General features: G+C 39.2%; 1 long non-coding RNA gene across 1 annotated transcript; it reads left to right on the forward strand.

Moving 5' to 3' along the window:
* On the forward strand, positions 1–26,657 carry LOC148365196 (uncharacterized). The gene is made up of 3 exons (XR_015850439.1): positions 1–127; positions 1,347–1,515; positions 26,526–26,657. It is a non-coding gene; the product is annotated as an uncharacterized LOC148365196 (long non-coding RNA).

The following is a 26,657-nucleotide window of genomic DNA, read 5'->3' on the forward strand; positions in this document are numbered from 1 at the left end:
GGCTGACGGCATAGAGAAAGCATTTTTTTCTATTCTGTGTTTGAAAATATTTTATTTTCCTGGATTTACTACCCTCACGGATATAAGAGGACATTGGCTGCACATTATTATGAACACAACGACTTCGGTGAGCTACTCCGGGTTTTAAATTGTCTTTGTATCTTGTTTCAGACTGAACTCGATGTTTCTGTGATAAGCGGTGCAGATAATGGATGGAATGGAGTGTCTATTTTTAAATTAAACTCAATTCCAAGTGTTTATCGTCATATGCACAGTAAAGTTGCGAGCGAAAAAGAAAATAGATACGAAGGAATGGTTGGCATTTCTTGAATCCCAAGACTTTAACCTTCCGAATGATGGAACGATGCATTTGAGTGACATCGTACGGACACTGCATCCGCACGTGTCTACGACACGTATTTTCGTCTTTGCAAGCTTTGGGAATGTTAAGGGGGTAATAAGTTGGACTGAACTATCTGACTGTTTTGTCCACGTTCCCATTGTAGCGCCTTATAATCCGGTGCGTCTTATGTATGTCAAAAATAGGACCAAAAACTATTTTTTCGAGGTGCGCCCTACAACCCGGTGCGCCTTATAGTGCGGAAAATACGGTAACTGCAAGGGGAGACAAATTTGAAGTGTTATATTTATATTGAAATGGGACACAGGTTCTGGAATTATTATTACTTCATAGATTTGATAAAATTATCAAAAAAATATCACGCAAAACAATAAAACGTGCTAAATAATTAGCTTTGGTCTAGTTTGTGTGGGTTAAATTTTGTCTTGTGGCAGTAGCTCAGGAGTCTTGGGATCAAGGGATCCCAGTTCGAATCCCGGCTTGTCCGTGTTACATGTCGAAGTGTCCTTGGGTAAGACACTGAACCCTTAATACCCCCAATAAGCAGGTTAGCGTCTTCCATGGCTGCAATACAAGGCCGCTATTGGGAAATGCGAAGCACACTGTAAAGCGCTTTAGGAAGTCATTGACTTGAAAAGCGCTATATAAATGCAGATCATTTCATTTCATTTCATTTCATGTCTTAAAATATATGGCGTGGCTCTCTCTCTTAAAAATGGCTCTTTGGGTCAAAAAGGTTCCCGACCCCTGATTTAACCATGTCGGCTATATTTTTTTGCCAGGCAAGCATAAAAACCTTCTATTCCTGTGTGTTCGAACCTAGATTACTGAATGTTAGTAGTACTTGCAGTGATGAGTTCAGTCTGGGACACACCTTCAGAGTGTTACCTTTCAAAAGAGACCAGGACGTCCATATTCTCCAAATTCTCCATTATGTAAATATTGCTACCAAAATATCGTTATTTATAATATATTTCCGTGGCAGGAACAAAGCGACTAAGGCCTGCGAAGACCTCAAAGTGCTGACAGAGTGATGCACGGCTGTTTTTTGTGGCCCCCTCCCTCCCTGGATGATGCCGGCGCCCCCCCCAGGCGGTCTAATGTGACACCAGCCAGCTCCTTTTTCAAGCCAAGCTCGCAGCTTTGCCTGACAGGTACGCCAGCCGACATCAGTGTATAGGACAGCACCCCCAAAAAAATAACCCAACCCCCCAAAGGCATTCAGGTTCATGTGTTGTGACGGATATTCCAGAACCCCCCCAGGGTCCGCCGGCCCCCGCCCTGGCCGACGACTGTAAACAAAATCATTTGAGGGGAGAGAGCCGTTTGATTCACTTACTGTGCTGATTTGAGGAGTGATTCAGCATTCCATTTATTAATCAATTGGAAATGATTAAGGATAATCAATTGAAACTCACAAAACAATACTTTTTACACAACTGCGAAAAATTTCGCGAATTTTTACGAGTAATTTTGACCAAGATTAGAAAAAAAACATTCAAATGAGCAAGGGCATCATTTGATTTGAATAATTTTTGCTTCAGGGTTCATACTGGTGCTTGAGTTTTAATGTTGTGTTTTCAAGGTTTGAAAATTGTTTGAATTTCGGGCAAATGCTTGTAAATGATTGAAATTGTTACCATGTTTCTCAACAAACCTGTTTAAAAATGACTGCTCTCTTGTGGCTTCGCTTTGCCGTTGCACTTTTTCCTTCCTTGCGATAAACGGCGGCTGGCATTAGTTTGTATGGCATTGTCCTATGAAGACTCATCGCTTCCTACTCGACAGGTGCATACTATACGTAAACGCAACAATGAAATTTGTATCAGTGCAATAGTATTGTATAATTATGGACATTTATTATGAATAAGGCAAAAATGTAAAGTAGCATTTCCAAGTGGTAAATTTTAATGGGAAGAACCTCCTGCAACTAAAAATACAAACTACATATCAGTTTCACCTAGCTTTTCAATCGGGAGAGATTTATTTCAAAAACATTTACACACTTGATTTAATGATACATTTCCTTATTCATGTTGTATTTTTTTAAATTACGTTCCTGTAAGTAGGGTAAGATATTTTTGATTATATAGAATATCTATCTGTCTCTCTTCTGTCCAGTATTGTACATTAAAAAACAAGTTGATGTCTGTTACTTTACATTTTGATGAAATTAACGATTAAAGAAAATCACAATAACACTTTGCTCATTTTAACCAATTATTTTGACCAAGAAAAGAAAAATAAATAAACAAAATAAATCTTTTAAGTTATTTGCCCACAATTTCTTATTCTATTTTAAAAATCAAGTTAAAATGTCTTCGACTGGAAATATTACTCTTAAAATAGTAAATATTCCTGGTGATGCAATAAAAAAGATATATATCTAAATATCTAGAATATATTTTTGTCCCACTTTAGTCTTCTAGTTCTATGTTTAAAAAAAAGATAATTTGTGAATCTTAGTTAAAATAGTATGTAAATTCACAATTAGACATTCCCGGATTGCAATGAATTGGTGAATTATTTGCAGTTTTATTTTTAAAAGTTATTCATAAAGGAATTCCAAGAATAGAAATAATTACCGTATTTTCCGCACCATAAGGCGCACCTAAAAGTCTTAATTTTTTTCAAAAGCTGACCATGCGCCTTATAATACAGTGCGCCTTATATATGATCAATATTAAGTCGCAAAGTCTTGCAACTAATGCAAGCAGCCACCGACTAGATTTTCCCCTGAACGCGAAGTAGTCCGCGGTGTATGCTGGGATTTATATACCGGCGTTTCATTGGCTAACCAATGTTTTAATCATCATTTGAATCGATCACTATTGGCTAAAGTTATTCGGAGGTAACGGGGGCGGATCATTTTTATCATTTACAGGCTTGCATAGGCTAAAGGGGCCAAACAAAGCCTGCAATTGGCCGAAAAAGATGAATGTGAATAGCAAGTTTGGTTGTCTACGGCATAGAGGAAACATGTTTACCATTCTGTATGTGTAAATATTTCTCCTGGATTTACTACACTCACGGATATAAGAGGACCATGGTTGCACATTATTATTGATTGCAACGACTTCGGTGAGCTACTCCGGCTATATATTTTCCCAGTATCTTGTTTCAGAGTGATCTAGATGTTTCTGTGATGGGTCTTTTTTTAAATTAAACTCAATTCCAAGTGTTTATTGTCATATGCACAGTAAAGTTGCGAGCGAAAAAGAAAATAGAAACTAAGGAATGGTTGGCATTTCTTGAATCCCAAGACTTTAACCTTCCGGATGATATTTGGAACGATGTATATGAGTGACATCGTACGGACACCGCATTCGTACGTGTCTACGACACGTATTTGCGTCTTTGCAAGCTTTCGGAATGTTAAGGGGGTAATAAGTTGGACTGAACTATCTAACTGTTTTGTCGACTTTCCAATCCGGTGCGCCTTATGTATGAAAGATATAGGACCAAAAACTATTTTTTGGGGGTGCGCCCTATAACCCGGTGCGCCCTATAGTGCGGAAAATACGGAAGTCAGAAATCGCCTTTTTAAAGCTCTTTTGGCAGTTTTGTGACAGGTCATAAATCAATCATAATCCTTAAAGAATTTAAGGAATGCAATTGATTTAAGACGTCTCAAATGGTCATTTATTAATCCTAATTCAACGAGGGATTTCAGGAATGCATATAATTGCATTCATAAGTAATAATTTTACTCTTTTCACATAACAGGTCATAAGCTGATCATAATTCATCGGAATTTCAGGAATGCAAAGAATTCTAGGAGTCTCAGAAATGCAAAGAATGCAAAACATCCGATTGTGATGGCCCATCGTGAAAGGTGTATGACCCTTTTGGCTTAACGGTCATTTTCTCTGTCGCCGTTACGGAAAAGCGAATCACACGGGACAAAATACAAGCTTGGAAAAGGCGATGAAGGATTTTTATTTGTGCGCCTCGTTAAAGTCAGGTCGCATTTGTGCTTGTCCTTGGCGTGACCTTCACGTTGGGGAACCTTCTGGAAGCTTCCCCCACAATACATTGCTGCTGATCACTGATATTTACAGCTGATGAGCGCAGCACAGCAGGTGGGGTTGGGGCACGGTCACACCCGGCTAACGGTCGGGGGTCCGCTTGCTCTTTTTTGGAGGCTACGTCGCTATCTGAGTTAGCCGCCTGAGTGACGCCACCTTTAGACCGTGACGACGCCAGTCTTCCCCTGACCTTAAAGACAAAATTAAATTAATATAGAACTTGACTTTCCCCCCCCAAAAAAAACATGTACAAACACTGCCAACAATACAGTATTTTCATTACTTCATCGTTTTTCATTATTTGAACTCATTTCAAACGGGAAAATGACTGTATTTATATTGCGCTTTAATCAGTTACTAAAGGCGTCCCACAACCTTTTACAATGATAGATAGATAGATAGATAGATAGATAGATAGATAGACCATCCACACACATGCTCACACACCATTAGCAAAGTCAGCCATGCAAGGTGCCTACCTGCTTATCGGAAGCATTGGGGTTTCAGTGTCTTGCCCAAGGACACTTTGATATTTGATATTGAACCTGCACCCTCTTTGGAGTAGAGGCGACTGCTCTACCTCCTGAGCTACTGCCGCCTAGGCTAAAGCAGCATCAAGTGATGCAATTGGATGTCAGGTTTAACATTCTTCTCCCACCACTATTCAACTTTTTGAAGAAACTGTTGTCACAGTTACGAAGGGTTCTGGACCCCATCCCAGTTGACCCTGGACTGGTTGCCAGCGAATCAGAGAAGGCGCAGAAACCGCTAACCAATCACACTCGTTGAAGGGACCATTTCGACTTTCATTTTTTGGGGAATTTTGTGTGGAAGCTAACTTAAACCTCAAAACTCAAAGTAGCAAGAATTACACTTCTATTGGGTGACAAATGACTCAATTTAGGGCCGCACGGCGGGGCAGTGGTTAGCGCGTGTGCAGTACAATTCTGAGGTCATGAGATCGAACCTTCCTGTGTGAAGTTCTCATGTTCTCCCCGTGCTTACGTGGGTTTCCTCCGGGCACTCTGTCTTCCTCCCTCATTCCAAAAACAGGTTAATTGGACGGTCCAAATTGTCCCTAGGTGTGAATGAGCGAGTGAGTTGTCTCTCACTGTGTGCCCTGCGACTGGCTGGCAACCAGTTCAGGGTGTCCCCTGCCCAATGCCCGAAGATAGTTGGGATGGGCTCCAGCACCCCCGCGACCAGTGTTCCCTCTAAGCTGCGTGCGTGCGCAATTGCGCACTGCACGCACATTCTCAGCGCACAAGAAAATCTACACAAGGGTCCTAAACGGCTCTTCAGGTTGTTTTTGCTTCTTTAATCCCAACATGACCAAATATTATGTAAAATTATGCACAAAATGACTTAAAGGAAGGGGGGAATAGAACAAAAAAGAAAAAAAGAAAAGAAAATGAATAAGTAGTGAAAATTTGAGAAAAAAATGAAAAGAAAAAAAGTAGGAAAAGTTTAGAAAAAAGCCAGAAAAAAAGAAAAGAAAGAAATGTAGGAAAAAAGTAAATACAGAACAAAAAGAAAAAAGTAACAGCTTGGAAAAAATAAACACAATGAGATTTTTTTAAAGGAATTTTTTTTTAAAAAGTGGAAAAAAAACACGGAAAAAGGAAGAAAAAGTTTGTGTTGCATTCAAATAATTTCCAATTATATCAAGTGAATCTTGTTGCCAACATTGTACTTCAACTAAAAAATGTGATTAAGTAAAGTTCTGTATCTTGCAACCGACTAAATAAGCCCCCAAAAATGTTAATATTATGCGACAAAATATATCAGGAAATAAAAAGAAATGGATATCTTGTGAAAGAATTGTAAGAGCAAACGACGTTTGTAGGCCGTACAACCTTAGTACATGAAAATAGTACAAAAGAGAAAAATAATTTTGCATTGCCGGAAACTCAGCAAAATATAACTTGATGTCAAGTTTTGGACATGTTTGATAATTAATTATCTTGCCACACTTGGGATTGTGGTTGCTCACTGTTGTTTCAAGCGTTGCTCACCGACTTTGTGTGAACGCTCAGACCCGTGGAAAATTAGAGGGAACATTGCCCGCGACCCTACTGGGGATAAGCGGTGCAGATAATGGATGGATGGATGACCCAAGTTCGGTCAACCATAGACCGATTCAATCGTGGAGTTCATCCAACCCAACCTCTTTGGTTGTCCAAACTTAGTTCATTGCTCAATAAAGTGTTAAAAAAAACTTCGAACTTAGTCGATTTATTGGGGAATATATCAGCCCATTTTGGACCCAGTTTTGGGTACTATCCCCATGTATAGTACATAAATTACGTAAATTACACCCAGGATATGACATAAATCTGTTCTAAGAAGGGTATCACAAAGTGAAATGGGCTACAAACCCTTGTTAGCCCAGACAAAAACATGAATTTGCCAAATAGTATATAGCAGGTTGCCTTGCGAGTGATGGGCGCCACCAGGCTGTACTTGCCCAAGACACCGGGGAAGAAAATGAAAATACCAATTGCATCATGACATAAACATGTTTTTTGAGGAATACCAGGTTTATGACAATATTACAACTTTTTTTTTTTGGTTTTAAGATTTTGAAAAATAACAACCCATGGGGTCATTCAAATAGGAATTTCAGGATCGACAAGAATGCAAAACATCTGATTTTGATGGGCGTTTCTGATAGGTGTATGACCCTATTTAGCTAAATGGTAACTTTCTCTCTAGCAATTACGGAAAGACGATCCACAAGGGACAAAAACAAAGCTTGGAGAAAGCGAGCAAAGATTTATTTTGTGCGTGTCCAACTAAGAAATCTTAAACTCCACTTTTGCATCCAAGGGTAAAAAAACATCACACATCAATATATATATATATATATATATATATATATATATATATATATATATATATATACATTTGGCTAGATGTGGTTTGATCTGGTACAGCGGAGTTAGCAGGTGAATTCAAAAGAGAAAAAAGACGGAAACGGTAGATTAAAAATAAATACCTTATTTTCCAATAATTGTCCTGACCATCGATTAGTTACAGCCATGCAACATTAGTGTGTCTTCACGAGTTTCTTAACTGAGTGAAGATAGAGAAGGGCATTGTGGGAAGGGAGTTCAGCCAATGGCATCTTGGTATCTTCATGGCGTCCACCAATAGCAGACAGACTTCTTAGTGTTGTAACTTGCTTGAATACGGCTCTGTTTTTGAACAGCTAAATAATTTGTTGTTGATTTTTAAAATGCTCTAAGGTGGGGACACTGTATCCCCATGTTCTACTGAATTCTTCATGGTAATACAAGTAGTCGGGGTGTAATTTACAGCCCAAAACAGGATTCCCATTGGCTAAAGTTTTTGCGGGGGGTTAAGGTCCAATTCAAGGCTAGGGCTTTTGGTTCTGGGTTCTCGTCCCAAGTGAGAAGCACTTTGGATTGAGTCTTTCTAGCAGGAGCGGCGTTTCTCTGGCGTCTTTGTGTGGTCGGGAACATTTAGGAAACGATGGCCAGAAGAAGGAATTAATTATCACCGCAACAAATGTGTGCTGTCCCGCTCTGTGGGAGGACGCATTTGGACATTTGGACAGGGAACACTTTCGCGACGTTTCTTTACACTTCGGACTTTTGGCAGGAAAGAATCTCGTCATTCTTCCGAAGGGCCGAGCGCAGATGCTCGCCGCTGCTGAGGCTTGACGGCTTTGTCAGCTCGCACCTGGAAGGTGAAGCGTGCCAGACGCAAAAAAAAAAGAAAACTCCTTGAAAGAAATAGAGATGGATTTTGAGCTGATGCCAAAGCAACAGGTGGCGCTATAAACTAAGCGCCGCGGAAGAACGGGAAGTCCTCACACCTTCTTTGATTGAATCGTTGAATCAGTAGAGGTGGGCATTTTTTTTTTAACACACAAACACTTTTTCCACGGTGTAACCGTACACGAGAAACTTGGTAGTTATCAAACCCATCGACCAACCAATAACTGACTCATCAACTGAATAATTCAGCAGAAACACCCACCTGGATTATTAAAATAACATTTTCAAACAACCTAGGATTTGTCCATCAAACAACTACCCAACGCCAAGGCAGCTAAGCTAAAAAACCTTAGTTGTTGTTTGATATAAATCGTGACAGTACCATATCTGAAGATGTCGTTTTTGTTGTAATCCAACATACCAACCCACCCAAATCTTCCAAATATAAAAGTTTAATCATATAGATTAAATAATTGACCTACAAAATTCATAGGGACAAATAACTGACTAACCAATCATGCATAGCATACTGTCCCTTCCGACCAACCGCACTACAGACCATTCGGGTTTGGCTTAGTGTCTACCCACCAACCAAGCATAGCTTATTCTCTCTAGCAAACAACAAATAAATCAACCCAACATCATTTGCTGTCTCTACTAGCCAGTTTATTAACCACACAGGTGACAAACCACATAAATCTCTGAAAACCGACCAACCCACTGACCAAGCATAGCTTACTGTCTCTATTAACCAACTAAACAACCACCCAATCATAGCTTACTGTCTTTAGAAACCCACCAACCAGACATAACTTGATGTCTCAACCAACTCACGAATCACATTACAACCAACTATCTTTTTAACTTACTATCCAAGTTAAGCTTCCTGTATCTACCAACCGCACAACCTACCAAACACCCAATTAAACACAGCACAATTAATCAACCAACTAAGCATAGCTTACTGTTTCTACTAAGTACACAATCAATCAACCACCACTAAACTAACCAACCAAGCAAGCATAGATAGATAGATAGTCACACTGTAATAAAAATAGGGTAATTTGCAATGTGGGGGTGTGGTTTAATGTGGGCTTTAACTCCCCCGGGTTGAGTTAAAGAGCCTCATGGCATGAGGAATAAATGATCTCCTCAGTCTGTCCGTGGAACATGATTTTGACAGCAGTCTGTCGCTGAAGCTGCTCTTCCGTTTGGAGATGATGATGTGTAGTGGATGTGATGAATTGTTACTGGATCTACCAACCATACAACCAAACAAACACCAAACCACTAAACCAAGCAACCAAGCAACCGAAAACACAACCAACTTTACAACAAACAAACAGACCAACAGACCAACCAACCAACCAAATATAGCTTACGGTTTCTACCAACCAGCTAAACAACCACGCAGGTGACAAACCACATTACTCACAGACAGACCAAGGGACCAACCCACTGACCAAGCATAGCTTACTCTTTCTACCAACCAACTGACCAATCAAACTACTGACCAACTAACTAATCGACTTACTAAGTGAAGCTTACTGCTTCTACCAACCGCACAATCAACCACACAACCGTTCAATTAACACACAATTAACCAACCAACCAACTGTTTCTACCAAGTACACAGTCAATCAACCACCACTAAACTAACCATTCAACCAAGTATCGCTTAGTGGATCTGCCAAAACACATCGCCTTCACAACAAACTAAGCAATCGCACCACGCACCACAACAACTAACTTAATAACCCTTCAGCCCCTGCCTTGACAAACTAAACTTCTACCAAACAACCAAGTTCCAAACAAATCTCCAAAAACAGCTGATCAAAGCCACTGAACTACTAATAATTGATCACAATTGGTAAAACCCCTTCCTCACCCATTAACTAGCTAAAGGAAACATTTTCATGGATAGCCCTGAAGGTGACTCTCTGTCAGTCAGCTTTTTGGCTGGAGAACATCTCCCCGGCACTGAGCAGGTTGCCCGCTAAGTCTGCTGAGTGATGCGCTGATGGATCTAAACAGATGTTATTCTTGCTAATGGAAAGCAATTAGAAACATCTGCACGCTTGGCGGACGGCCGGGCACAAACACCCCTACCCTCTCCCCCCCCCTCTTTCCCAGGTGCTGCTGGGAAAAAAATTACATCATCGGTACAGAAGGGCTGCTGGGACGGGGACCAAGTTTTAGGTCTTTAGAATTATTGAGGCTAGGTTAAGGATTAGGCTTTCTGATAATCCTTTCAAGAAACAAATTGCAGGTACAGTAGACCCCTAGGATACAACATGAATTCATTCTAAGGTGGGGGTTGTAAAGGGAAACTACCGTATGGTGGGGGATAGGGACCTATGCTAATGCATCGCTATTGCGATCTGGATAAAATGAAGCACTACTTACGTGTAAATGTGTGTTCGTGTATGTGAATAATATTTGACCACTGGATATTTTTGTCTCTTTATTTTCGGATTACAATCATCGGACAACATTTATGAAATATTTTTGCCTTCTTTCAAAGATTGAAAATTACACGTTTGTAGCGCATTCTCCGAGTTAGTATACTGCAATACTAAATGTTAGATTTTCTTGGGCAAATTCTGTGTTACTAAGCCTTTCGTGAGGTTTTTGGTTTTCTGGATTTAAAAAAAATGCACGTTTGTATGATACTTTATGTATTTTTGCCTGTTTTTCAAATTAGTATTTTTTTTTTTTATTAATGACATTTATATTCTTTAAAAAAGGAAAGTAACTAAAGGAAAAGGAAAAAGCATTTAATTTATCTTTGTTGTGATGTGACATGAGCTGGAGTTGCGGTTGGATGCGGAGAGGAAAAATGAAAAATTATTTTGAAACCTCCATTTGCGATGATTGTAATGCCGTTAGAAGATCTTTTTGCGTATTTTGAAAAATTGTACCAATCGATGATTGGTTAGAGCCATGCAATTAGCTAGGTTAGCCGTTTGTGTCTTTGTATTTTCTTGCTCACTGCAAGCTTCGTTTCCATAGTTATCATAATTTTGCTCCTCCCTTCTGCATCATTGCAAGCCTAGAGGCTCTTTAACTCCACCCGGGGGAGTAAAAGCCCACATTAAACCCCACCCCTACATTTGCATATCACCCTATTTTTATTACAGCGTCTATTTTCCGTAGCACTATTTAAATACTCCATAGACTCTATAAACGTTATATTGGGTATTTATGTATCCTATATCTTTATTTTACTATTTTATTTTTCAACACAAGGATACTGCTGCAAGTGTGAATTTCCCTACGGGGATGAATAAAGTATCTATCTATCCATTTATCTATCTATCTATCTATCTATCTAGAGCAGGGGCGTCAAACTCATTTTTACTTGGGGGCCACACGATAGAGCAAACATTCTGTCGGGGGCCGGACTAGTAGATTAAAGCAAAAGAAAAGGAGAGATAAGGAAATAATAGAAAGAGGGAGGGAAAAGGAGAGAGGGCGGGACAAAGAAAGAGAGAGAGAGCGTGAGAAACAAAAGAGATAAAAAGAGAAGTTGTGAGAGATGGGGAAAGAAATGGAGCGGCAGAAAGAAATCCATAGAGAAAAAGAAAGACAGAAGGAGAGAAAAGAGAAAAGAAAGCGCGAGAGGTAGGAAGAGAGAACGAGAAAAGAGAGAAAAGGAAAAAAGAAAGTTAGGGCAAAAGAAGTTAAAAAGACACTGAGAGAGAAAGAGACAAAGAGTAACAAAGGAAGAGAAAAAGAGAGACACAGAGAGTGAAAGAGAAAGAGACAGAGTGGGAGAAAAGAGGTGGAAAAGGGGGGGAAGAGAGAGAGAGAGAGAGAGAGAGAGAGAGAGAGAGAGAGAGAGAAATAAATATAAGTACAGTGTCTTTGTTCGAGGCACCTTTCTTTGGCAACATCAAGTTGACATTTTTCAACCTGCAGCTTGTTTTTCTCTCGCGCTTCTCTGTGTGTTACCTGTGCGGGCCGGATTCAATCCCTTAGCGGGCCTGATCTGGCCCCCGGGCCGCCTGTTTGACACCTGTGATCTAGAGACACACAATTGAAAATCAAAGTTTCTTACATGAGATTTTTAAAGACTTTGAGAAAGGTATTGAGAGAGGGAGTTCAGTCAATAGTATACTGCCATTTTTGTGACCCCGCGATGCAAACCAATAGCAGCGCAGCATTTATATGACATCAACTATTAGCAGACGAGCAAAATAATTTGTCATTGTGGTAAAGTAGGGAAATGCTGAAACATCGTTTTACACACTGTAAAGTGAAAATGTTGTAAGCAGGGGTTGCCATATCTTGCGGGTCTACTGTAAAAGTAAGGTACTAACTATGGGGTTTGTAGCAATGTGGCGAACTGTGGTGAGCGTGCCAAGGAGAGCAGAATGTCATGAGCGGGCCGTAACGGCGGCAGGGAATTGATCAGCGTCGCGGAGCGAGCTAATGGACGCGGCCGCAAATGACTTTGGACTTTGTGCGCCTCGTTTTTGGCACGCTGGCGTGTTTACACCTCACAAAAAGCTGGCCGCCAAAAGACAGCTGGAGGGGGCGGGGACCACCGCGCCGGCCAATCAGCTTCGTTGCAAGGTCAGGGTTTCTGATGTCGAGTTACCATCGGTATATAAAAAAAACGGAAGTTCAGGATTTACAGCGCAAAAACAAAAGACATGGCGCTTGGTGACTAAGCTAGCTGTAGCACCTGTTAGCATCCCAATTTGCATTGCATATGCTCGGGAAAGGCGCCCCGCAGTCAAGTCGGGCGACTGGCCTTCATTTGCATACGTTTGGCTAAAAGCGCTAACGTGACCTACATGACTGTTCGCGTTTGATACGTTAGCTTCGTAGCTTCAATAGCGCTGCAGAGCAACAAAGCAAACCGTCCTGGTAGATTATGGGAAAGAATCCCAAATTTTATACCTTAAAGGGACAGTTTTTAATATTTAGATCCTCCTAGTGGTACAAAATAATTTTCATTCAGATAAAGAAAAACTCTGATTTTAATACTAGGCAAAAATACATGAACAATCATACGAATGTTCATTTTTATAAAAAAAAAAATCATAGGTCGAGAAATTTGTGCTTCTTATACACCATGGAATCCCCACTCGTGCTCTGTATTTCTGGCCTTTAATCGTACCAGACATAACAGTGCTCTCTAGTGGTCAAATATTGCTCATCGGGGCTTAAATATAAAGCCTTGAAGGGTAACTCTAGGTAAATTTAAACCTTATTTTCCTACTGCAAGTTCGAAAGCCAAATTGGAAGCCTTCCTTAAAGCACCCGAGTGTTTATATCGCCACCCATGGTGGTTTAACAATACTTCATTCATTCAAATGAAATACTACTACATTTTCATTTTTTAGAAATATTAAGATAAAAAATGTTATCTTATAAACAGAGTTAGGCACTTTACTTTAAAAGAGGAATTAGTTATAGTTACTCACTACTTTTTCCAAAAATGTTACTTAGTTAGTAACTGACTTACTCAATCGTAAAAGTTACGAATTACCAGGGAAAGTAACTCTACGTGTTACTTTAAAAAGAAGTTGTTTTACGTAAAATAATTTGAAATATTCTGAGCAGTATTAGAGTCAGCTGAATAGACAACAAACAGGGATTTTTTTGGAACCTTGACATATTTATTGCATCAACAGATATATCCTACACTTGGAATAAAATATCAATCAGCAGTAAACAATATAAAGTGAGTTTAACTTGAGACGAATGGTCAAGTAAACATAGCCTAATGTAATTCCAGTTTTGTCACACAACACACGCGAACTGTTTAACCATATAAAGTCTGTTTAACACTACAGTGTAAAATCAATCAAACTCTCACAACCCGAGACAACTGGTTAAGTAGAAATATACAACTGCACTTTAAATGTTTTGTTAACAACAAAAATCAACAGTAAAAAATAAATAATTCAACCCTTCTCTCTACCTTTCTACCCGTCTCTACCCCCACCCCCACCCTCTTTCTCGACTAGGATAGCTGACAAGACTTCTCATTTTTTACTTTTTCCCCTCTATTTCCTTCTCTAGTCACTCATGTTAGCCCTTTAGCTTCATGCAACGGCTTGTCACAAGCCACTATCGTTATCCTTGGGCAAGACACCGAACCCCTAAAGGTCCCGATAGGCAGGTAGGCGCCTTGCATGGCTGGTGTGTGAGTGTGTTTGTGTGAGAACGGGTCAAGTGTGTAAATACATTGTAAAGCACTTTGGAGGTCCTCAGTGTCTGTTTAAAGCACATTTAAATGCCATTTACTATGTTAGCTGCTCCATCTTTGTCCATCAGTGTTACTTGCCTTTTTCAGCTGCTCATGCAAATGTCACATGTGATTAAAGCGTCTTTCACTTTTTCCCACTGTTTCCTTCTCTAGCCACTTATGCAAGCCACTTGGCTGGCTTTTTAGTAGCCTGTTCCGCTAGCTGGTAAAGTTAGCTGCTTACACCAGAAAATCCGTAAGTAGGGTTCTGAGTTGAGCAAAGTGATATCTTTCGGGCTTCTGTCTTTTTCGAAAGCTACAGTTTTGTTCTAAGCTAAGACCTCTGGTGGTGAACAATTACACACTGTCACTTTAATTGAGACGAACGTGAAGGTGGCAGCCATCTTCAGCTCGGACTCAGCGAGTGTCGTCAGTGATGCATCGTGGGTAATCGGATAAGTTGGGCGGCATCCCCTCGAAAAAAAGCCGATAAACCGGAGATGACACATGACGGCGGGCCAATTAAAATGGCACAGAGGCGTGCCCATCGGGCGCACACATCACCAAATTTCACGCTTTCGCTTCACTTCACCAAAATATCATTTTAGCATTCAAAAAGGAAAATATGGAACTTATCTTGCACTTTCGTTTCATTGGTTGTTCACTTTGATGAGGAAAATAACAAAAAAAAGATTATTATTATTTACTACTCTAGGGCCCAAAAATAAAGAATTTTCCCTTTTTTTGTAGTTTTTGTTTTTTTTGGGGGGGGTTATTTTTTAAAATATGGAATGTTAACAATGTAAACTGTTGTTATATGATGGGGGTTTTCTGTTCGGCTGTAATATTTTAGATTGTGAAGATTGACAATAAAGTATTTAAATTAATTGATGGATATCCTTTATCTGAATGAGATTCAATAGAGATATATATTTACAAAGCTTTGTAGACATAATTTAATCGAATCATTTTATTTTAATTTAACATTTGTAATGACAATTTTTTTACAGTTTACATTATAAATATAACATAAATGTAAATTATAATAAAATGACCAAAAAAAGTATTTTTCACATGACGCCGATGAAATTAAAGTTGATACAAGACATTCTTATAATTTATTTAAAATATAAATACAAATTTGCAACTAACAATTATTATAAAACTAAAGTAACTGAATCAAACTGTTTAATTGAAATAAAGAATTGATAAAGTATATCTTTCTTTCTATTATTTGCCTAGAAACTATATTAAAAAGATATCTTGAATTTCTTAACTGCTTCAAATACAAATTTACTGTAGAAATAAGCTTAGTAAAATCAGCATTTTAGTAATAGAATACGATTCAAAGTTTGACAAATTAGAATAAATGCACAGAATCAAATCAATTTATAACACCCAGAAATATAAGCAGTAAACATTTTATTATTTTATTATTTCATAAAATTTAATAAAAAAAATAATCTTTATTAATTAAAAGTAATAATACTAATAAAACATTTAATAAAATAAAAAATAACTTGGAAAAAAAGGTTTAAAAATGCTAATAATCATCACCCAAATTAATGTCGGAATTACGCAAATAAAACAGATTTTTATCCCTTCATCCTTCTCGTGATTTCAACTTCAATTTCTCGCCCCTTCTGCCTTGCGTTTCTTATGTCTGCTAGTGCCTGAAGCACGAGCTTGTCCAAATTAGCGTAGCATTTTCCCGCGACCCAAAAAAAGAAAAGAAAAAAGCCCGGGCGAGCTAGCTTGCGAGTGAGTTAGCGCTGCGGGTCCAAAGCGTTGTTGACGCTCACTCCCCTTCCGTCTTTGTCAAGGCGCAGATTAGCATGGCCGATGCTAGCCGACAGCTGCTGCTGGCAGGCCTCTTTTTGCTAGCGAGCCAATCTGTCAGACGCTCGGCGTAGCCAATGTGCTTCTCGCGCCCCCGCGGTGGATAAGCGGCGAGGGGGAGGCGGCTCGACGCTCGGCCCGACGCTCGGCAATGAGGCCAGACAGATGTAAAAGTCCACTGCGGTTTTTCACAGCCTCAGTGCTTTTTCCCGGCTAGCGGACGGCGCGTTGATGCTGGGGCCTGTAACATGAGCTGGCCTTCGCGCTTGTTTTCACATGACATTTTTTTGCTGTCCGGCGGACATTTTAGCATGGTTTTCAGCCTTTCCGGCTCACCGATTTGAATTTGATTTGCGCCAACGTTAAATTTACAACACTCTTAACATTGACTACGTTTCCATGCAGGCGAAAACCCTGATCAGAAAGGGAATATCAAATTTCTGGAGCAATTCTGATAATTAAAAAAAATGCCTTGAGACCAGTGTTGGGCATGGAACTTTAAAAAGTAATTAATAATAGTTACTCACTACTTCTTCCAAAAAGTAGAGTTAGTAAATGAATTACTTCATAGTAAAAGTAAAAAGTTACCGGGGAAAGTAACTAGTTCTGCTACTTTTAAAATAAGTTGTTGTATGTCAAAGAATTTGGAAAATGTTCTGAGCAGTCAATTGAATAGAATAGAACAGAAAGGAGAACCTCTTAATATTTATTAAACCTCACCAGCAACAGATTTATCCTCCACTTCAAGTGCAACAAAAATGAACAGTAAACACTATAGTAAAATAACAATCAGCATGTACATTAACACACACAAAAATGTACATTAACACGCACAAAAACGTACGTAAAAACACACAATGTGCGTAAACACATAAACATACGTAAATACACACAAAAACGTACGCGAACACGCAAAATTGTATGTAAACACACAAAACGTACGTAAACAGATAAAACATATGCAAGTGCACACAAAAACATACGTAATCACGGACAAAAAGGTACGGAAACACATAAAACTGTAAATTGATAAAACGTACCTAATAATGTACAGAAACACACACCAAAATGTATGTAAACACACAAATAGTATGTAAACACACATACGTATATTAACAGGTAAAACACACGATAATACAGTACAACAACACAATAAGAAAGCTTGATGCGCTTGAGAAAATGGTTGGATCGCTTTTTACTGCCACTTTTTACCACGGAGGAGGAAGTACCCGAACTCTTTAAGCTCATCTTCCAAAAGTATGTTGAACTCTTTATTTATCTTTATAGAGCATATTTTTTTCTGAAATGTTTATTTTTAGTACTGGTTACTTATACAAGTCTTAAACATACTTATATAAACCTTAAACATAAAAAATATAGCACTGAAGTAAGTAAGGCGGCGTCTGTATATGATAACCTTATGTATCACACACCCGGCACGTCTAGTTAAATGCTGCAACTCTTGTGACATGAATAGAGTGTCAAAAAGAATTAAGTCCACCGGTATAGCAGTATATTTATGATAACTATATGCATCCTGCACCCTGCTTGACCTGAGACATGAGCTACAGTCCAAATAAACAAAGCCCATGGTAAATAAGTAAATATAAAGTACCATTAAAAGTATGTGCCCCCTTACTTATTTCTCTGTTTTTTTGCATACTTATCACTCACAAAAGTTTCATATCATAGATCTAGTTTTAAGATCACACAGAGACAATCCAAAGAAATACCAAATACAGTTTTAAAATGTTGATTCCTTTTATTAAAGCACAACAAAATCTAGGCCTATCTGGCCCTAAGTGAAAAAGTAATTGCCCACTTGTCGAATAACAAAGTAACTGTGACTAACCACAGTTTTGGGAAAGCTGAGTTCAATTTCACAGGACACACACAAAATTGATTGCCCCCACGTGTGTTGAATTATGAAATCGCTTAAATTGAATCTGTTTGACAAAGTGAAGTAGGCTAAGAAATCCAGAGAACACAAACGAGATGCCACTATCCAAAGAAATTCCAGAAGAATTAAAAATAGGGTCATTCAGGAAAAGGTCACAAAGCCATTTCAAAGGTTGCTGGGCCCCAGTGAACCACTGTCAGAGTCATTATCTTCAAATGGAGAAAACTAAGAACAGTCGCAAGCCTTTACATGAGATCACTCCCAGAGTGCTGCAACGGCTCATCCAGGAGCTTACAAAAGAACTTTTAAAATCATCCAAGGAACTTCGAGTCTCGCCGGCCTCAGCTGGGGTCAGTGTCTATGACTCCACAACTAGAAAAATAAAAATGGCATCCATGGGAGAGTTCCCAGGCAAAAACCACTGCTGTCACAAAATTAAACAAGGAGTCGTCTCACATTTGCCAAAAAAACATTTTGATTATCCTCAATGCTTTTGGAGTAACATTCTGTGGATTCAAATGTTGAACTTTTTGGCAGTTGTGCAGCCAATTACATCTGGCGTAAATGCTGATGCCAAGAGTGAAGCATGGAGGTGGAAGTTTGATAGTCTGGGGCTGCTTTGCTGCCTCAGGACCAGGATATCTTGCTGTGGTTGACAGAACAATGAATTCTGGTGTTTACCAGAAAATAACATACGGCCATCAGTTCGTGCCCTCAAACTAATGCGCTCTTGGATCGTAGAGAAGGAAAACAATCCAAAACACACAAGCAAGTCCACCTCTGAATGGCTTGAACAAAAACAAAATTAAGGTTCTGGAGTGGCCAAGTCAAATTTGGATTAAAATCCAATTGAGATACTATGGTGTGACCTTAAATGGGAAGTTCATGCTAGAAAACCCTCCAATATGGCAGATTTGAAACAATTTTGCAAAGAAGAATGGGCCAAAATTCTTCCACAGCGGTGTGAAAGATTTATTACCAATTATCGGAAATGTTTGATTTCGCTGCTTAACTCTTAGATTCAGGGGGCAATTACTTTTTCACGTTAGGTCTTTTTTTATTGCTTTAATAAATGAAATCAACATTTATAAACTGCATTTGTATTTCCTTCAGTTGTCTCTGTTTGCTATTAAAATTATTTCGATGATCTGAAACCTTTATGAGTGTTAAATATGCAAAAAACGCATTGATCAGGAAAGGTACTTTTTCACTGTACTGTATGATAACTATCCACGTCAACCACAGTTCTTTTCCTGTGACATCACTATGTAGACAAAAAAATAAGCACCATCACGTCTTGTGACACCAGGAGGAGGCCCAAATAGATCAAACGAAACATAATACAGCTAAATGAGTAAATATGTGATAACTGTATGAGTCACACAACCTGCATGCCTTGTGACACCACGAAGAGGCCCAAAAAATGTGGCCCATATAAATATGAGCAAATGACTAATAGAATATATCTATATGCATTCCGCACCCTGCATATATGATGACTATAATATGTGTGATGACACCATGAAGAGGCCAAAAACAATGGAGGTCTCATTAAATGTACCATAAGTACAAAATTAAGAAATATATGCTAACTATATAAAATATCAAACAATTTGAGCCACCAAAAAGTCATCTGAAGCCCAAACTGATTCTTTTAAGCAGGGGTCTCAAGCATGCAGCCCGAGGGCCAGTTGCGGCCTGCAGGACCATATCCTGAGGCCCTCGCTTCAATATGTAAATGTAAGATACTCCTTCCAGGGAGTCATCACTGTTGAACTGAAACTTAATAGGAGCCGCAGTAACCTCCTGCAGCCTGCCAGGGAGCAGGCATGTCAAATGTACAGACCATGTGCCGTTTAATTATTTAATCTGGGTTAACCTACCAGTCTCTAGTTCATTTTTGTCAAAAGTTAGGCTTTTTGAATAAATACAAACTAAATGCTCTTTCCTGTTACTGTAAAAGAGCTGACGTCCAGTCTGGGCTCATGTTAAAGACAATATTATGCAGTATTTCTTTAGCTTCAGTAGGCCAGCCTTGTATTTTGATCCCATGATATTTACCGTTGACTGCATAAACTCTTATTTTATGTTTGCCTTTTTATTTATTTAGCTGTATGACAATTGAAACAAGCCTATTTGTATTCATAGCTCTCCCTTCAGTTCATATATGTTTGTATGTAATTTTTTGGGGGTGAGTTGGTTCAGATGTAAAGCAGCATATACTCAACGGTTAAAATAAACAAATTGTAATCATATTCATTGCCAAACATGAATATCATTTTTTTCCATTGTTTCTGAATAAATCACTTTTCATTAATGATTATAAAGTTTAGGGTAGGGGTACAAATGTAGGCTGACTAATAAAGCATAGTACTGAAAAAGGGTGGGTGGGTGATTGTATTCCTTAACCAGTATAGCCTTAGGGACCTTTTCTCGAGAAGTACCATTGGTAAGTAGAGTCTAGTGGCACCCATCCCTCTTCGGGCCAACAAGCGTCTCAAACCGGGGACCTTCCGAATTTGCTAACCACTGCACTGAGGAAACACAGTACTGAAACATTAGTCGTTGACATATTTTTACAAAATCCGGCCCACCTGAGCACATCAAATCTGGATCTGGCCCTGGAACCAAAATGAGTTTGACATGCCTGCTCTAAAGTTTGCAATTGGTTTGAAAACACTTCTTGAAATAGCTTTTTTTAAAAAAGGGCATAGAAAAAAAAGAAACATGTGAAGAGGACCCGCAAAAAGCGTCCTTTCCAACCACGGCCAATTAACTTGACTTTTGCTAGCTAATGATCAGTAGCGCTCGTATACTTTTTCCGCAACGAGCTGTCAGTCGACAGTGGAAGGACACGTTGAGGGGATTCGTTAGGAAACAAATGCCGTTTGTGGAGGTAATCATCGTTATCCCCGTCAATCAAACACATCATGCGGACAAATTGGCCGAGCGGTAATATGTCCGCCGCTAGCCGCCGCTAGCCGACTTAGCCAAATATGCTAAGGTCATTTTAATTGTCTCCTCCGAGTCACGGCGTGAACTTGGAGATACGATAATAAAGGAGAGGCAGGATGATATAAAAAAAAAAGCTCACAATACTGTTTAAATCAGAAGTGGGCAAAGTAGGGCCAGTGGGCCACATGCGGCTCGACAGTGTTTCATTTTGCCTGCCAAACAAATTTTGTCCAAATATATTGACAAAATAAAAAGTAAATCAAGTACTACTAACAAAAAAAGCAAACTTGTTATGGTGCCAGCGTTGTCCCCATTCCCCTTTTTGTGTTTATTATGAAATATCCCACAGAAATACTACAAAAAGACTGTAAAATGACTACGTAACTAAATATCAAATTTAGCGCTTAAAAACAGGGACATAATACATTTTTTAATTTCACTCTAGAAAGAAAAGATATACCACAGAAATAAATACTATCACAGTAATACTATTATACAAAAATACTACTACACTACTACAAAAAATAAAGTACAGTAATATTAAGTACTACAATAATACTACTTTAGAAATATTACAGTAAGGATAAAAAAATACAACAAAAATTAAACTAAAGGGAAATTACAAAAATACTGAAAAAAACAATGCAAAAATATTACTATTGAAAGACAAAATTAATTCTACAGAAATAAAGTACTACAGAAATACTAAAAAATACTATTATGGAAATACTTCAAAAATACATGTACAAAATATTACAAAAATATTACAGTAATATTATAATACAATACATACTACTTTATAAATATTATGACAGAAATACAACCAGAATATTACAGCACTACAGAAATATTACGACAGGGATACTAAAAAAATACAACTACAGAAATACTACAAAAATACTAGTGATGTGCTACAAAAATACGACTACGGAAATATTTTGACAGGAAAAAAAAAACAAAAATACAACTTTCTTCAACTTCCGGTAGCACATTAACTTTTAATTTGCTAGATACGCTACGACGTTAGCATCTATGAGCACTTCCGCTCACAATGCATTGCGTGTAATGTCAGGCGTCCCCTTCCGCGCAAGCTGGATATGATGGCAAATAAACAAGAGACGACTTAAAGTCACACGATACGCATAGTAGTCGCATTTAGTTGGAAATGTGAACAATCTCACAAAAACATCAGTTCACCCAAAAGTGTTCTAAGTCTTAACTCGGCCAAGGCTAGAACCTCTGACCTCACATTCTTAAGAGCGAGCACCCAACTATAAGGCTATCAAGCTGGTCTCTGTCTGCCACTCTGCAAAAGAGGCACTGCCCGGTAGGGGGCACCTTTCATTTTGGATGAAATCCGAGATTTGAATTGTACACCTTATCGACATGAAAATACGGTAATAACCAGGCCCTGCTTGGCTTCCCAAAATCGGGCCTTTCTAGGGTAGTATAGCTGTAAACGGGTTCCCCTGCTCTAGACGAAATCCGCATCCACTTGGAAAAAAATTTGCATCTCATGGAAAAAATGAGTATAAACTGGAAGAAAACGAGGATTTGCTTGAAAGATGAGCATAAGCTGGAAAGAATGAGCATCTAATGTAAAAAAGATGAGCGTTTGCTGTTAAAAAAGAGTATCTGCTGAATAAAATAGAGGAATTGTTGGCTTAAAAAATGAGCATCTGCTGGAAAAAATAGCTTGTGTGAGGATAAACAAGCATCCGCTGGAAAAAAGAGAAAATGCTAGAAAAATATAAGCATGTGTAATGAAAATGAATATCTCCTGGACACAAATAAGGATCCGCAGTAAAGAAAAAAAAAGTATCTGCCGAGAAAATAGAGCATCCACTTTTCTAAATATCCCGTCAATGTGTTTTGTTGACAAAAAGCTGCTGGATGAAGAGGACAACGAGGCGCTCGTCAGCCCACTTTAGAGTCTGCTTGACAAATGTGAGCCATTAGGGACTCGTTGGCTTCATGAAGATGGACTCCCCTGCAAGTGACACCATGAATCATGTTGGGGGGGGGGGTGAATTAGGTAACACCGGCCTCCCACCCTCAACGGCTCAGCTAGCTAAATGCTAACGATTAATGACGCCTGATGCTGAAGAGCAACTTTGCTTATCAAACATTACTTGTCCAGAAAAATACATTTAGGGAAATTATCAACTGTTATTAATGTAAGATTAATGTGACAGTATAAAATAATTCACCACTAGAGGCCACTGCAGCTTAGAACTGAGCGGAATCTTTGGAAAAAGACACACTATGGAAGCCTGAAGGATACCACTTGGAAAAATTCCCAAGCCTACTTCCGACAACAAAAGCCCGCAGAGGATGAAAATATCAGCTAGCTCGAGTTGGTCAGATCTGGTATAAGTGGCTAAAATTAACGTCTAGAAAGAGCTACTAAAAATGACAGTAAAATATTGCGTGTGCAAAGGTCATAGGATCATGGAACTCAGAAACATGAATAGCTAGAGGAGGAAACAGTGGGTAAAAAGTGATGAATGCCTCAATTACGGAACTCAGCTTGCATGAACAGCTGTAGAAGCCGAGTGTCACTGAAAGATGAAACAGAAGCTGCCATTTTGAGAAACGCGGGAGCTACGTCAGGATGCTCTTCCTGGATTCCAGCTATGCGTTCAACACAATTGTCCTGGAGATCCTGGTAGAATAACTTTTCTAAATGGGGCTGTTCTACATCTGCAGCTGGATTATTGACTTTTTCTCTCCAACTGCTCGCAGGCTGTGAAACTCAGCCGCCACGTTTCTTCTACCTTGATGTTAAGCACTGGATGCCCCCCAAGATTGTGTGTTGAACCCTCTACTGTTCACCTTGTATACCTCAGACCATTACCAACCCACCAAAACATATCTTGGGACTTATGCTGTTTTATTTCTGTCTTTGTTGTTGCTAAATGAACCTGAAAAAAATATATACTATTGCATGAAACTGTGAAAATATATACCTCGTGAATTGTATTGGGTCTTTTAAATTGCTGCTGCTAGATGCTATTTGGCTTATTTTCGTTGCATCATTAAAATCCACTATTCTTTTTCATTGCATTATTAATAATATAACTTAGGCCAATTTTCTCAGCACTAAGTTGTTATTCTTTTTTGCTTATTTATCCCGATAGCATTTTATCTTTTTCTCCTCAAGCTATTTATTACATGGTTTACCCTGGTGTGCCGCGTCTAATATCGTTGCATACAGCACGTCAAAAGCAATGATATCAATGACAATAAAAACTATTCTATTCTATTCTATTCTATTCTATTCTATTCTATTCAATAGGCATAGCCTCCTGCCAAGTTGCTAACCTGAGCAGCTACAGAAGAAAACAGTGGAATAAAAAGTAAATGAAACTTGAATGACACGATTCGGCTTTGAAAACATTTGCCACTTAAGGGCAAAGCAGAAGCTAACAAAAGCGGTTAGCTTGCAGCTCAGTGGCTAAATAAGACACTAGTGGAACAAAACTTCGAAGAGCCCTAAATCATAGGACTCAGCTGTGTCACTGAAGAAAAGATGGGCAGCTAACATATACCTGTAGTGGCTAGCCATAGTCTGTAACCAAGTGGCTGACACGAGTGGCACCTCTCAGCTGTGGAATTTGAGTGACACTGAAGAAAGAAACAGGAGCAGCTAACAATAACCACAGCGGTTTGCAATGATTCATAGACTGCAGCCATGTGGCTAGCATGAGTGGGTAGAGAAGGAAACAGTAGGGGGAAAAATTCAAAGTTGCCCAAAACGTGGAACACAGAAACGTTCGCTTGCATGAACAGCTGTGGAAAGTGAGTGACACTGATAGACGAGGCAGGGGCTGCTACCAATAACCGTAGCAGCTAGGCTAACCTGAGCGGCTAGAGAAGGAAAAAGTTGGAAAAAACGGAAGATGACTTGGTCAAGGGACCGGATGGTGACCATGACATTAGGAGCTTAGCTATGTGCAGTAAGTGAGCTAAATACAGCCCTGGAACATGTTAGCTTGGCAAAATCCTCATTTGGGCCTATAGTAGAAAAATGGATGGAGGATGTGTTAACAATGCCAAACTGAGTTTTAAGAGCCATTGTGCTTTGTTTTCCATTGCACCTATTTGCTTTTTCTTTACTTATATCAGTCCTTTCCGGGACAGAACAAACCCCCAAAAAGATGAAAAAAGAAGAGTTCGAGCGTGTCTAGAAAGCAAAACGTGTCACTCTGCTGCCATCTCCCTTCTTGAAGTCATGATTGCAGCATTAAGTTTTCAAATGATGCATGCCACCTTTAAACGTTTTTATCATACTCCGGAGGACATTTTTGTCATGGTTTGACGCCTGCAGTCCCTCTTTTTCTCCAAAAGATGAGAGCATTACCCTTTTTCCAGTCCCTCTCACTATTCCTCTCCCCAGGTGATTCTAATCAGCCAATCGGCCAACTTTACCATAAATAATCTGGGCCCCCACCTCACATTGCTGAGTCGTTATGATTCCTGTAGACAGTCACTCGCCAAAGCGACAATCATTTCCTCCCACGACTTTCTACTTCAGTTCCCTCTTCGTTCAAAGTTCATCCCTTCAAGGATCTGCCACTCCAACTTCCTTCTTATAGGTACAGTAATCCCTCGGTTATCGCGGTTTATGGGAACCAAAAGCACCCGCGGAAAATCCGCGAAGTAGCGACGCCCCCTCAAAAATGCTTGAGAAGTGACATTGGTGACATTACATTACATTAAATAATTGTTTTCATTATTATTTTATTTTAACCCGGGTAATGGGGACCAAAACAACCCGCGAAAAGTGAAAATCCGCAAAGTAGCGACGCCCCCTCAAAAATGGTTAAAAAACAAAACAAAACATATTTTTATTTAATTTTTTATTATTTTATTTTATTATTATATTTAATACCCGGTTAATGGGGAACAAAACCACCCGCGAAAAGTGAAAATCCGCAAAGTAGCGACGCCCCTTCAAAATTGCTAAAAAAAAAAAAAAAAAAAAAAATGTTTTCAATTATTTTATTTTATTTAGCTCTGAACCCGCGACTGTACTCTCAAATCTTCCTTTCAAGATGTAAAGCTTCTCCTCCCAAACTTTCCTTTTCGTTTGCCTCTTTGTTCCAGGATCATCCCTTGCAGCCATCTTTTTAAAGGTACCCCCAAATCTCCCTTTCAAAAATGTTGCCACCCAAAGGCCCCCTTTCAAGTTTCCCTCTCAAATCTCCCTCCTCAGCAGCCTCGAAATTATTGGTGAAGTGTTTTTGTTTATTCATTACACACCTTTTTGGGGGGTTGATCACATCCCTGTTTTATATCTTCTTGTCTCCTGCATTTGGGTCCTTCCGACACCAGATTTATGGACTAGTACAGCTGGTCTCCGTATCATAGACTGTCTAAGAGTTAGGAATTGAAAAACACGTCTTTATTAATCCTAAAAATTAAGTTTGGGCATTTGCAACGTCTGCGGCACCGCTTGGCGCCACTCAATGCTTGTCCCGTTTTTGTTTCCAAGCATTCGATGACCACTCGAGATGACGAGCAGACTTCACACGTTCGAGTCCCGCCAAAGTGAATCCGCAAAACGCTGCAGAAAACCTTTGGACGCCCCCGTGACAGATGGTGGCGCCATCTTGGAAGGGGCGGG

Source organism: Urocampus carinirostris, chromosome 5 (assembly GCF_059441175.1).
Source record: "Urocampus carinirostris isolate Australia breed hairy pipefish chromosome 5, RoL_Ucar_1.0, whole genome shotgun sequence".
NCBI classification, from domain to species: Eukaryota; Metazoa; Chordata; class Actinopteri; order Syngnathiformes; family Syngnathidae; genus Urocampus; species Urocampus carinirostris.